Source organism: Pinus tabuliformis, chromosome 2_1 (assembly GCF_031772625.1).
Source record: "Pinus tabuliformis cultivar Carrire ecotype Pingquan chromosome 2_1, CPIR1, whole genome shotgun sequence".
Lineage (NCBI taxonomy): Eukaryota > Viridiplantae > Streptophyta > Pinopsida > Pinales > Pinaceae > Pinus > Pinus tabuliformis.
Window position 1 is genome coordinate 534,213,629 of NC_142299.1, and position 13,439 is coordinate 534,227,067.

Sequence of the window (13,439 nt, forward strand, 5' to 3'; positions counted from 1 at the left end):
CACAACAAAAAGCCTAGCCTATCTGACAAGGAATGAAGGCTTAATGAAAAAAGTGATTAAAGAAAAGTATATAGCTCTTGGATAAAATGATATAAATAAATAGGATATTGGAAACACAAATGACATAAATAAATAGCATCGCAACAAAAAGCCTAGCCTATTTGACAAGGAATGAAGGCTTAATGAAAAAAGTGATTAAAGAAAAGTATATAGCTCTTGGATCAAATGATATAAATAAATAGGATATTGGAAACACAAATGACATAAATAAATAGCATATCGGAAACACAAATGATATAAATATGTAGCAGAATAGGTGTTAAATTGAAGCATACCTCCTACTTCCCCTGCCCCTGCCCCTACCACATCTCTCTTTCACCTTCCCCTGCCCCCACTGCACCTACGAACGATTGGGTGTCCGAACAGTTCCACCTCCACACCTCCTCTTTCACCTTCCCCTGCCCCCACTGCACCTACGAACGATTGGGGATCCGAACAGTTCCACCTCCTCCTTCACCGATCCACCTAAGTTGGGGAATGAAATATTTGTGTGCGCCATCATTCTGTATGCCATAGCGTTGGCGGCCTGTTCACCATTATCATGATTAACCACAAGTTTAAATAATAATAATAATATACAGTGATTTTCATGTAGGCTTGTATAACGTTTTATACCTTGACACCTGCAAGCTCCATTACTAGTTTTCCATTGGGTAAAAGGTGCCTCCAGAGAATTATTTTTCCTTGTCATCACAGTTGCAGTGCAAGCATAATCCAGAGCGTTCTGCCACTTCACCATGGAATCTGAGTACCCTAAGCTATCTCTCCATCTCGCTCCTTCACGCTTGCTGGATTTCATCAGGTCGGCCAGATCCTACAATTATTGCATATCGGACAAGATTTGAGAGTCAGAAACACATTTCCCAAATTCCCAAGAAATGAAATAAATTAACCTAAACATACATATGGCTGGGCTATTTTGGGCAGCCTTTGTTTTCGCATCCATTAAACTATGAAAACCATGAAAAAATTGGTAAAGAAAGAGACAAGAAAAACGAGATAAAAATGCAGAAGAACAACAAAAATTATTTTTAAAAATGCAGAACATTATAATTTTCGTTGGCCTGTGTTTTGCAGGGTCGAATAACTTCCAGATGTCGTATGTCTTTTAGTGCTTTTCTAGGGTTTGTGCGCCGGCAGACTTCCCATCGTTCACGACAGACAACGACAAAGCCTGGCCCTGATAATCATCATCTTTCTGATTCCCGTCGTCGAAATTCAGTTCGTAACATGGAGGATCGTACTGGAATCTTGAGGGCCACGGATTGAAAATGGTTTTGCCTGCTTCCTTGAACTTGCGAATTAGGTGTTTCAGTTTGGGCCCGTTAAAGCAACTTCCAGCATCATCCATAATGGATTACCGGCCATTCTCCAGCACGTCTGACGCTATTTAAGCCCCTGTTCCACCAATTCTTAGAGTCTCCATCCACAAATTTAAATAATAATAATAACAGTGATTTTCATGCAGGGCTTATATACCGTTTCATACCTTAACACGTAAGCTTCTTTAGTAGTTTCCCTCTGGGGTTAGGTAAAAGGTGCCTCCAGATATCATTATTTTTCTTTGTCATCGCAATTGTAATGCCGTCAGATCCTACAACTATAGCACAACAGACAACAGACAAGATTTGATGTCAGCAACCAGAATTCACAAATTCACCATAAAGGAAATAAATGAACTAACCATACCTACATCCATTAAATTATGAAAAAAATTGGTAAAGAAACAGAAAAGAAAACAAGATAAAAAAAAGCAGAACAGCAAAAATTATTTTAAGAAATGCAGAACAATATAATTTTCCTTGGCCTGCGGCTTGCAGGGTCGAATAACTTCCAGATGTCGTATGTCCTTTAGTGCTTTTCTAGGATTTGCGCACCCGCAGACTTCCCATGGTTCACGGCAGACAAGGACAAACCCTGGCCCTGATAATCATCATCTCTCTGATTCCAGTCCTCGAAATTGAGTTCGTAACTTGGAGGATCTTGGAGGATCGTCCTGGAATCTTGAGGGCCTCGAATTGTAAATGGTTTTGCCTTCTTCCTTGAACTTGCGAATTAGGTGTTTCAGTTTGGGCCCGTTAAAGCAGCTTCCTGCATCATCCGTAATGTATCCCACGTCTGACGCTGTTTAAACCCCTGTTCCACCAATTCTGAGAATCCCCATCCATAAGTTTAAATAATAATAATATACAGAGATTTTCATGCAGGGCTTGTATACCGTTTCATACCTTAGCACCTGTAAGCTTCATCAGTAGTTTCCCACTGGCATTAGGTAAAAGATACCTCCAGAAATAATTATTTTTCCTTGTCATCGCAGTTGCACAGCGAAGGTTTTGCTACGGCCAGATCCTACAATTATAGCACATCAGACAAGATTTAATGTCAACAACCACAATTTACAAATTCACCAAAAAAGAAATAAATGAATCTAACCATACCTACCTTCACCTGTGCCGGCTGGGCTAAATTGGGCAGCCTTCGTTTCACATCCATTAAATTCAAAGGAATAAAATCATGAAAAAATTGGTAAACAAACAGGAAAAAAAGACCAGATACCAAACCCACAAATAGCATGGCCATGCTTATTAAAATGCAGAAGAAGAACATAAATTATTTTAAAAAACGCAGAACCAAAAAACCAAAATGTATGGCAACAACAAAAGGTCCAGAGAATCGGTGGCAACCTCCAAAAATTTAAAAAAACAAAAACCCAACAAAAAACGAAACATCACACTCTGCTCGCCATAGACAACCAACGAAAGCCCCTGCTCTGTGTTCACATGGCATCAGGTTCAGAGGAAACCTCTCCCGGCCAAATCCTCCCTCCAAAGTCACCACAGTTTGAATGAAGAGCGGGTGATTATATTTGCTTCGTTATTTGCTGCTTTTTTCAATATAGCCGTTATGGCTTTTTTAACCACGCTTTACAAAACAACACGAACTCTACCACGCGCCTTAAAAACCATACGACTTATCATCGAATTTTAACCATTCATTAAAAAAACAAATCATAATGCTTTGGAAAATTAAAGGCTTTGAATCGTTTTTAAGGCACATTAGAATTATGAAATTGATTAACGTTTTTAATATGCATCATAATTATGTTATTGAATAATGTTGGTTTTCTTAACGCAGAATTATCCAGTGCCATGGTGCAAGATATTTATAATCTTATCACTCTCTTCTGTCGAAGGATTTTGTCATTTATAGATGAACTAGACTCATACAGAAAAAGTGAGGATTTTGTCATCTAAAGATCAATAAGTTTTAAACTCAAGAGAGAGTTTTTATATTTTAATGTAAGAATTATGATATATGACTAAACAATTTTATATCAATTGATTCGGGTTAGTCTTTATAGTATGAAATGTTTTTTTATGATGAGAATTATTTAGATTTTTGAGTTTGTTCTCGAATTGCATAATACAAACAAATTACAGTGTTTTTTAAGTTAAATGCACGCATGATCTTTGTAACCTTTATAGTTTTAAGTCATTTACTTTATTTAATGATTTTATATATGACATTTTCTCTATATTGCAGGTGTATGAGTATTGTTACATTTGTTACTGCCTCAAAAAGGAAATAAGATTATAAGGTTGTTTGGTGGACGCTTAAGGATCAGTGAAAATGGTTTGTGTTTTTAGAAAGATTATCAAAAGTTCAATTTTTAAGATGTAAAGCAAGTGATTTACATAATTTCAAAAGGTATATTTGGAATTTTATTCTTAATATTTTAACTGAAGAATACTATTTGATTACTCAGAAATTGAAAGATTGAAGCGTAAACTCACCAATAAATTCAGTTACAATTTAAGCTTTGGTCAATCAGACTAGCAAGTCTAATCATACATGTTATGTTCCTTGTTAAATGTTCAAATGTCTTTGCTTAAAACACCTTAAATTTTCATCGATTTGTTCTAATATGAATCTCTTGGGTTGTTAAAGCACCTCGTTATTGAGAGGTCACAAGTTCAACTCTCCTCGATGCTCTCAAAGTTAGGCTCCATGGTTGAGTCGACGGGAAGTGATCCCTTTAGGTGGATCTGCCTAGAATAGCATTTTTGTGGACGTAGTGGTCACCAATCTCCGGAGTTCGTGAACCACATTATATATATATATATATATAGGAACTTACAATAAGTGTAGGGAGAGATTATATATATATATATATATATATATATATATATATATATTGGAACTTACAATAATTGTAGGGAGAGATTACATTTGGTCATGAATCACAAATGTTAAAGCTCCATTATATTTGTTGGAGCTTAATATTTTTTGATATTTATAATACATGGATGATTGTTGTAGGCTTATTTTGTTAGATAGAGTGGTAATAAAGTCCACTTTGGGATTAAATGAATCCAAACAAATGAGCCATTGTAATGTGTGATTTGTAAAGAGTCATTAAAGGATATTACGAGAAAAATTAAAATCAATTACTTATATATTTATTTTATTTTGTTTATTTTTTAAATTGTGAAATTGAATCATGTTTTTTTATAATAACATATCATTATTAATGGCATAATCTAACTTATAGACGAATTAGCATTTTTCATCAGAATCCTATGATACAATTTCAAGCAAGATTGTGATTTTTTGTTGTTTAAAATACATTTTTGAATGCATTAACGGATTCACACCTTGAAAACCCTTGGCACTCGAATTCTGAAAATCAAACAAATTAAAATCGAGTTTTTATATATCTTTGTTGGATTTGGGTTAAAATTAATATTTTATTTATTTTAGTAAAAGTATTGAATTATTTTTATAATTGAAATAATATAGAAATTGTTTATAATAACAATGATAATTTCTCATTATCTCAGGTGGTTAACTCTTAAGTGAGTATGATTGTCGGTTGGCCTATAACCTCACTTTTACCTATGAATCTCTTAGGAAAAAAGACACGCTCTTAACCACTAAACTCACTCAAGTGGTATTTAAGTGTGTATAAAAGTTGTCGTACATTTGTAATAAAAAATAAACAAATAAATAAAAATATCAAATTTCTCATTGATTCACTCGGTTCATTCAAACTTGGACAAAATATTTAAGGGCATTGTTCCACCATGCGGAGATCTTGGATCATTTGTAAAACTTTGCTTGTACTTGAAATTTCTACCAAATTCCTATCAAATTTATGGTCATAAACAAAGTCCCTTTGCTATAAGATTAGCTTACTCCTGCAAAAGATTTTAGAAGCCTTAAACACCAAACAAATTTGCCATAAAATATGCTTGCCCTAGAACCTTGATGTCAAAACATCAAGATGCATATGGCATGTTTGTTAGTGCTTAACACTTGTCCCAAAGCCTATACATATGTCGTTAACCATACTAAGAGATGGAGGGGTCGCAGAGGAGGGAGGGAACATTCTTGTCCCAGAAGAAACCAAGAAACAAACTTTGTATAGGGTCTTTGAGAATATTTAATAATCAAACTAAAGTTTACACTCTTCTTTAGGGGCCTGCTCCTTGCATTTAACTAGAAATAAGGAGTTTAATAGTTATCAATTTTCAAGTTTAATAATCAATCTAATGGTTTCAAAAGCCCTCCCTTATAATAACATAGTTGCATCCATTATATCTCAATCTTATGAGGAAGCTAGTCATCTCTAAAATACCTTGTTCTTTCAAGTTCCTCATTCAAAATTATCAAGTAGGTAATCAAGCCAATAATGTGTCACAACATTGAGAAGGAATGGTAAGCGAAAGAGGAATGTTATATTGTCACTCCATCCCTTTGTCTATCTCATTTCCAAATCATCACTCCTACCATAATATTAATTAACCACGTGGTGCACAATCAAGATAGATGGATGACATTTGAGGTGAAAGGATTGGATAGGACTTGTGTATAACCCTTTTGCATGCACAATGTTAACTCTAGCCTGCGCTTTGAATGTTGCTCATGAATTTGTTTTAATGTTGGTGGGATAATGGAATTAGTCATTAATGTGCACTCTACATTCAAGAGTGATAGCAACAATTTGGTAACAACCTAACCCTATTTATGGATAATTCCTTAGAACTTAAGTTTAAGGGATTTTGGCTTAGGTTTCCACGCTTTGGTTATTGAACATTGGCTCTAGTGTGTTGAATTTACCTATTGGATTTTGAAAGAAAATTGCCTCTTTGAGATTGAAGGTCTATTTTATTTTTGTGTCATCAATAGTGTGGATGGTTTTCCTATTTGTAAATAATATTTATTTTTTGGGGGGCTCTAATGCCCCTATTTGGGTCATGCAGGCCAGGTTTTCCCCTAGTTAATTGGATAAATAACAAGGTGTTTTGGTGTCTAGGTCCAACTTATTTTCTAATAAAATTGGCAATGTCACTCATTCATTAATTTCATTGAGTATAGGGAGGCCTAAGACATCTAAAGAGCCCTTCATTGGGACAAAGAGTCCATTGGGTGTAACATGGCCTCCATTTTTTCATCCACCACAAAGATTCATGAGAATAAACGACAATGTTGATTCGTAAATTGTCGTGCATATTCCGCTGGACAATTCATCACAACAAATCTACTAAATATATTATAAAATTTTGAAATGTACGCTATGAGGTTTTATTTCTCCTTAGATTTCTGGATTTGTTAATTATTGTTTATTACATATGCATGCAAATTATATTCATACAGAAAATGGATATCAATGAAATAAAATCTCACAAACCATAATTAGCTCAAGATATACCCTAGGAAACTTGTTCGGGGGGAAACCTAACTAGAAGGTGAGGTCGCTCTACTCTCTTTGCCTGAATAGAAAATGGATATGGGTACAAAGAAGTAAGACATGCGCACAAATACTCTTTATGTGCTCTCTTGTTATCCCTCTCGTCTACTCAAGTCGTCTATGGAAGAAAATGCACTCGAAAAAAATGGAACCCCTTTTCCTCCTAATGTCATGGTTATAACACATCCCAATAGCCTCCTAGTGCTTAGGTTTGACTCCCTCAACTCTTAATCAAAGTTACAATATGGATTCCTCTAGAGTCTTATTCATCATGGTCACATGGCTAGCCCTTTTTACTTGAATAATGGGGATTGATGTGGCATCCTCCAAAATTATGGTGGTCAAAACATGCACGTCGACTTTTGAGTGGCATTACTTTTGTATATGGACTCTGATTGAGGCGATTCTTGTACCATTGGAAAGGTCTCTATTGTAGAATAGGAAAAAAAAAATTGTTAAAGTGGCAAAGTGTTATCCCCAATAAATGTCATCTACTATCTCAAAATGCTCCCGAAAGGTTTCAAACCCCAACTTGCCAAAATGGTCCAACCAGTAAAAATGGTCATGTGAGTTGACTCCTCCACTTTTTCCACTCTAAAAGCATCAAGATGGATCACAAATAATATAATGATCCAATCCAAATCAATTATTATGCTCAGAATTCCATAATCATGACAACTTTGGCTCAATGAAAATTGCAATTCAACCCTCCCCCGAAGAATGTAATATGCTCAAAAACCTACTCCACAATTTAAGCAAAATAAATCGATCAACAACCTCAAACTTTAGAATGTCCACCTAATCTATATGGCCATTGGAAACCAACAACCAAATCCAACCATTATTGGGTTGGAAGAGGCACAATGTTATCATTTTTCTCATTAAGTGTTATGTATTGCAAAGTGGTTTGTACCTTCAAGGAGTTTTTTTTTTAACTAGTGAGAACATCTAGGGTGCAAGTCCTTAAGACATAAAAACTCTATGTACATGGCAAATAATGAGTTAGAATTTTTATCTAAAAGTCAATGCTAACAAATTTTGTAATTTTGGTGTTCAGGCTTAGTTGCATCCTTTTATAGAATAGAATTTCTACTACTTTTTTTTTTTAATTATATCCTAAGAGATGGATTACAAAAAAAATTGAACAAAATTAATCAATATGTGTAGTAGCACCTGGATGCGGGTGATTAATGGGAATTCAATGCCAATAAGACAGGAGAACGACAGACGGCGGTGCCACATGGCCACTCACGTCCTCCTTCATGCCAAATTATGGCAAAATACAAGTTACAGGCAGGCACCATTAAGCTGGTGCACTGGTCGAGGCAACCATAGCAGGCTTAAGGCCATGGTGAATATCAGCAACAATTCATTATCCCTCTCCCCGCTTGATTGCTCCTGCCCCCCACAAGCAGAGGAGCCGAACACACGCACTGTCACAAGGCGACGCTGTTGGCTTCTATGCTGTGTGGATTTGGGCAATGGACACCACTTCACCCATTCCACCCACTGTGCTTTGAATTTTACCCAGAATTCCTCTGCCTCTAGCCCAATCAACACCAGAAACCCCAGAGCGAACGATATCCTATATGCTTCTAATTCTGGTCATAACTCTGCTATCCCCGCTCAAAACTCCAATAGCCATCCTGCTGGTCACGCAATGACGCGGATTAGGCATAGAATGCGTAGCAGACGCGGAAGTAGTCGAGGCTGTAGCACTCGCCCAGCCATGCAGCCCACCCCTGATTCAGAAGCCCCTGTCTCCTCCCCCTCTTCTGGCCAATTCAGAGGTCATCTCTCTGACAACTACCCGCATACCCGTAGTGGAAGAGGCCGAGCACAGATTCATGGTGCCCGTAGAGTGAATGCTGCCACTCAAACAACTGGCCCTCCTGATCTCCCTCACCCCTCTTACCACACTACCCAGTTTCGCTTTCAGAGCATGATGAATCAACCAGCCATCCTCGCCACCATAACTGTGGCTTTCAGTGAGGAATTGAATCAGCAGGAGGCGCAAATTGCCCAGACACAAGAACCAGAACCAAAGAAAGGGATGCCAAGCAGGCAGGAGAAGGCCGAGAAGTCGGGTGATACAGAAGCTGGAGCAAACACAGAAAAGAAGATTGTTTCGTTCAAACGCAGAGAAAGATACGACAGCACCCTGCATGGCGAGGATATGGCTAGTGGCAAGCATGCAGGAGATGAACGCAGGGGAGACACGCAAAAGGTTGGAGGTAGCCAAGGTGGCATGTCTGCTGCGATGGCGGAGGAGGAAGATTCGACTGTCGCGTCGTGGAAGAACCGGTGGACTGGGTGGACCACGACTGCCGCATAGTGGAAGAGCAGCCACCTGACGACTAGTGGGCTTCGTTGGACTGCTGAGAATGACAGGTGGGCGTCGATGGACTGAATCATGTTTTTCTCTGTTTTGACTATATGTCTCATTCGGACTGGATCACAACTGGGTTTTACCCATTTCATGCTGACTGGAATCTGACTGGGTTTATACTCTTTTTGTTTATGAACTGGCTTTATTTCTTGGATACACTCGGACTGGTTTCCCCTCGGTGGGCAGTCTTGTTTTTTGTATTCTAAGATACATACAGAGATAACTTTGTTCTGCACCGCAGAGGCCGGAGCCTCCATGTAATTTTACTTTTTTACTTTAATAGATCAGCATTACTTAGAAAAAAAAAAAAAAAATCAATATGTGTAGTAGAGTTGTAATTGGAGAAAAAAATTACCTTCAAGTCATTAAGATTATGTGGACTCTTTGTGTGAGAAGAGGATGAAGAATTTGTTTGTGCACATGAAAAATAGAGGTTATTGCCATAATAACTTATGCCATATGCGGGGAAGCAGAAGCTAGAGATAAGAATCATGAGGACAATTTTGGAAATTGATAAATTTGCCATAATTTGAGCATAATATCTTTGTGCATATGCACTTGAGTAGATACTTAAATGAGAAGATGTAACTGAAGATGCCACTTTGGCACTTAAGATGTGAAGTTGTGAAATAAAATTAGATATTAGTTTCTTTGTCTTGCCTCTTCCCACTCTTAGTGTGAGGATAGTTATTATTATAAAATAAGAAATAAAGTATTTATTTAGAAATTCCTTCTATGTCTTTAAAAGACATGTTGATGCTCGCTTCCACTGCCACTTGCACGTGCATATTCAGTGGAAATATTAATCTATTGTTTTTATTTATTTTTTTAAATAAAACATTATGAGCATGTAGGTTGGAAATACTTGATCATTGTGATTTCACGAGGGAAAGATCAATCTATATATGACAAAATTGCCAAGTAATATAGCAAGTGAAGGTACCAATTGTTCAAAACCCGGAGTGATATAACTACTTGTAGGTAGTGCAAATGGAAAATTGCAAAACATAGAAGATAAATTTGCAAGTGAATGAGAGAAATATAAATTCTTATATGGTTAAGTTGTAATACAATAAAGAGAATCCATGGTTCCAATTATTGAAAACACAAAGTGGTGTAGGTATTTCTCCATAACTCAAATGGTAAAGTGTCATTGTGCAAAAGTGTTGATAAAGGAAGGTGGTATTATTGCTTTAGCATTTTTCACTATGATACTTCAATTATTGCTTAGAGGTGTTTTGTTTGAACTTGTCGTTAATGTTTTTGCACAGTTGGCTAGTTTGGTGCCAATAGGTGACCAATTCAAATGCGGCTATGGATTAGATGCACCAGTCTACACTAGAAGGTTTACTGGCACTCTACAAATACGAGAAAACATCCCTTGGGTTCTCAAAGGAATTATTTCTAAAAAAAAAATGACAAAATATACCCGATGGGGATGCAGATGACAGTTGGGACATCCTGGTCTTATTAATGATCGGTACCTCTCAAAATAGTACCGCCACCCCCCACATGCTCAAGGAAATGGGTGCGGTGACCCTTGGCATGAATGCATAGAGGGGTGGTGGGAAAGGTGGCGGGACAGGAGGTGAGGTGAGAAATAAAGGAAGGCAATGTAGGCACATGAGAATTGTTAGGTTATATGCTTGTGGCGGAAGGTGGTGTTGCAGTGGATTGGGAGGGAGATAGACCCTGCGACTCAAAGCTTGGAGACAACCGACAATTGAACCTAGGTATGTTTTTGGCCTCACTCCTCCACTGTAATTATGTTATGGTTGGGGTTTTGCTGGGGTGAGAGGAGGGTAAATAGGAAGAAGTCCTGGGGGGTAGAGAACTGTTGGTGGCAATGGGGAAGGCAATTGGTGGCAATTTCCTGGTTCTGCGTCTATATCCTTTGCCAGTTGGGTAGTGCCTATGGTCGCTGGGGGGATAATCTCATGCTTCCTGGTTTGGAAATGCTGGGCTCCTTAAACCGCACTTGGTGTGAGGCTGACTGTAGCAGGAAAATGGGTGAGGGCAATGAGATGGAAGAAGGGGGAAGGGGGGAGCACTCGATAAGTTGCATGGGAGGCATACATTATAGTTGCATGCAAAGCAAGCACTGGGTTAACCGAAATTCCTCTCCGGACTATGGCAAGGCCAGAGAACCCGATTGGAAAACTAAATGGGTGAATGTGAGAGGCAACCCTATTACTCCCTAGGCAGAGGGGGCAAGGGTCCCAATTTCTTCCTGACAATTTGTAAGGAGGAGGAGAGGACTACGCGAATGGCTTAGGCAAGGGAAGGCTGACCTGAATGTGAACGGAAGTTATGGGGTATGGAAAAGGGGAGCGACAACGGGTAGCTGGAACCAACCCCAATGCAGGGTTTGGTCTATGGACCACCCCAGCTCTGAGGCTGAGAGAGAAAGGGGAGAGGAGAAGCAAGGGGTGGCACATAATGTTGTCAAAACAATTCAGGAAAGGTATCAAATTGTAGTGTTTTGTTTTGGTTTAACAAACCGTTGTTGTCACCAGGGTTCAAGAAATCTGGACATGGCTCGACCTGCGAGAGGACGAGGTCGTGGAAGGAGAGGCCCGACACCCAGGAAAGACAAAGAGCCAAGCACGTCGGAACCTCAAAGGGGTAAGAAGTTGGTAGAATGTTGGGTGTGGAGCATGATTGTTCAGAGGTCTTAGTTTCAGCCAGATGTATACCCGAGGAAGTTTGTACACCCCTCCATGCGTGGGGGGGGGGTGGTGTGCGGGGGGAACTTGTCCCCTCCGCGAGGGTCCGGGGGGGCCGATACCCCCCGGCTGGGGGGTCCAGGGGCCAGCGATCCCCCAAAGCTAAAAACAAATGTAAAATTGCCTTGTAAAAGTATAGTAATTTCTAGTCAATCTGGGTTGTCCATTAGGCGGATGATCTGACGGTAGAACTCATGTTTAGTTTAGGGCTTTTTGCTCTAGAAGACAACCCCTCTCTTTGTATGAGGGCATTGTATTTGAGGTTGTGTAATAGATGTGTATTCTCCGAGCGAGATACAGAGAGGTGAGACTGTGAGAGAAAACAGAGGATATTACAACGGATCTGTTGTAGGTTGTGTCTCTTCATGTTGCTAGATAATAGAAAGGAAGGACTGGATGTTCAGGGTGGACGTAGCCCAAACTGGGTGAACCACATATATCTGTGTCTCTCTTGTTTTATGTGTTTATATTTCTGCAATATTTTATGTGTTCCATTGCTCTGTAATATATAATTTTCTAACAACTGGTATCAGAGCCAGGTTTATTTGGCTGATAAACTTGCAGGAAAGAAGGGTTCCACGTTCGAGTGGGAGCAATGGCGAAAGATGTTAAGTTTAGGGTCGATATTTTAACGGCCAAAACTTCTCACTATGGAAGATGCAGATGGAAGATTATCTGTATCAAAAAGATCTATACCTACCATTGGGCGGAAAAACAAAGATGCCGACGGGTATGACAGACGAAGAATGGAACCTTCTCGATAGAAAGGCACTCGGAACAGTACGGTTGTGCCTTGCAGTGTTGGTCGCCTTCAACATTTCGAAGGAAACAACGACAGAGGGTTTGATTAAGGCGTTGGAGAAACTATAGGAAAATCCCTCAGCCTCAAACAAGGTATTTCTTATGAAACAGTTATTTAATATGAAGATGTCGGAAGGTGGATCTGTTGCAAACCATTTAAATGATTTTAATACTATTACAAGTCAGTTATGTTTTGTAGGGGTAAACCTTGATGATGAAGTTAAAGCTCTGTTATTCTTGTGCTCATTGCCAGAAAGTTGGAATGGTTTAGTAATGGCCATTAGTAACTATGTTTCTAGATCTAGTACTTTAAAGTTTGATGATGTTGTCGGTGCTATCCTTAGCGAGGAAATGCGACGGAAAAGCTCCAGTGAGACATCGGGTAATGCTTTGAGTGCAGAGTCTAAGGGAAGAAAAATGGAAAGAGGAAAGAGCTTAGGATATCGTAGTAAATCAAGGAAAGGCAAATCCAAGTCCAGATCAAGGATAGTGTGCTGGAAATGCGGAAAGAAAGGACAACTAAAGAAAGACTGCAGATCTCGGAAGGGAAAAGAAGGAGATGCACAACAAGAAAAGAATCATGAAGCAAATGTGATAGGTGAGGTGTTACAAGATGCTTTGATTCTTTCTTTCGAAAATATTATTGATTCCTGGGTGGTAGATTCAGGGGCCTCATTCCATGCCACACCTGATAAGAAATATTTTCACGACT

The 13,439-nt window shown here is 38.7% G+C and overlaps 1 long non-coding RNA gene across 1 annotated transcript; it reads right to left on the reverse strand.

The window, feature by feature from the left end:
• Positions 1-1,309: 1,309 nt before the first annotated feature.
• Positions 1,310-1,673, reverse strand: LOC149201380 (uncharacterized). Its single transcript, XR_016253431.1, has 2 exons — positions 1,550-1,673; positions 1,310-1,458 (listed from the first exon to the last, which is right to left on the reverse strand). It is a non-coding gene; the product is annotated as an uncharacterized LOC149201380 (long non-coding RNA).
• Positions 1,674-13,439: the final 11,766 nt, after the last annotated feature.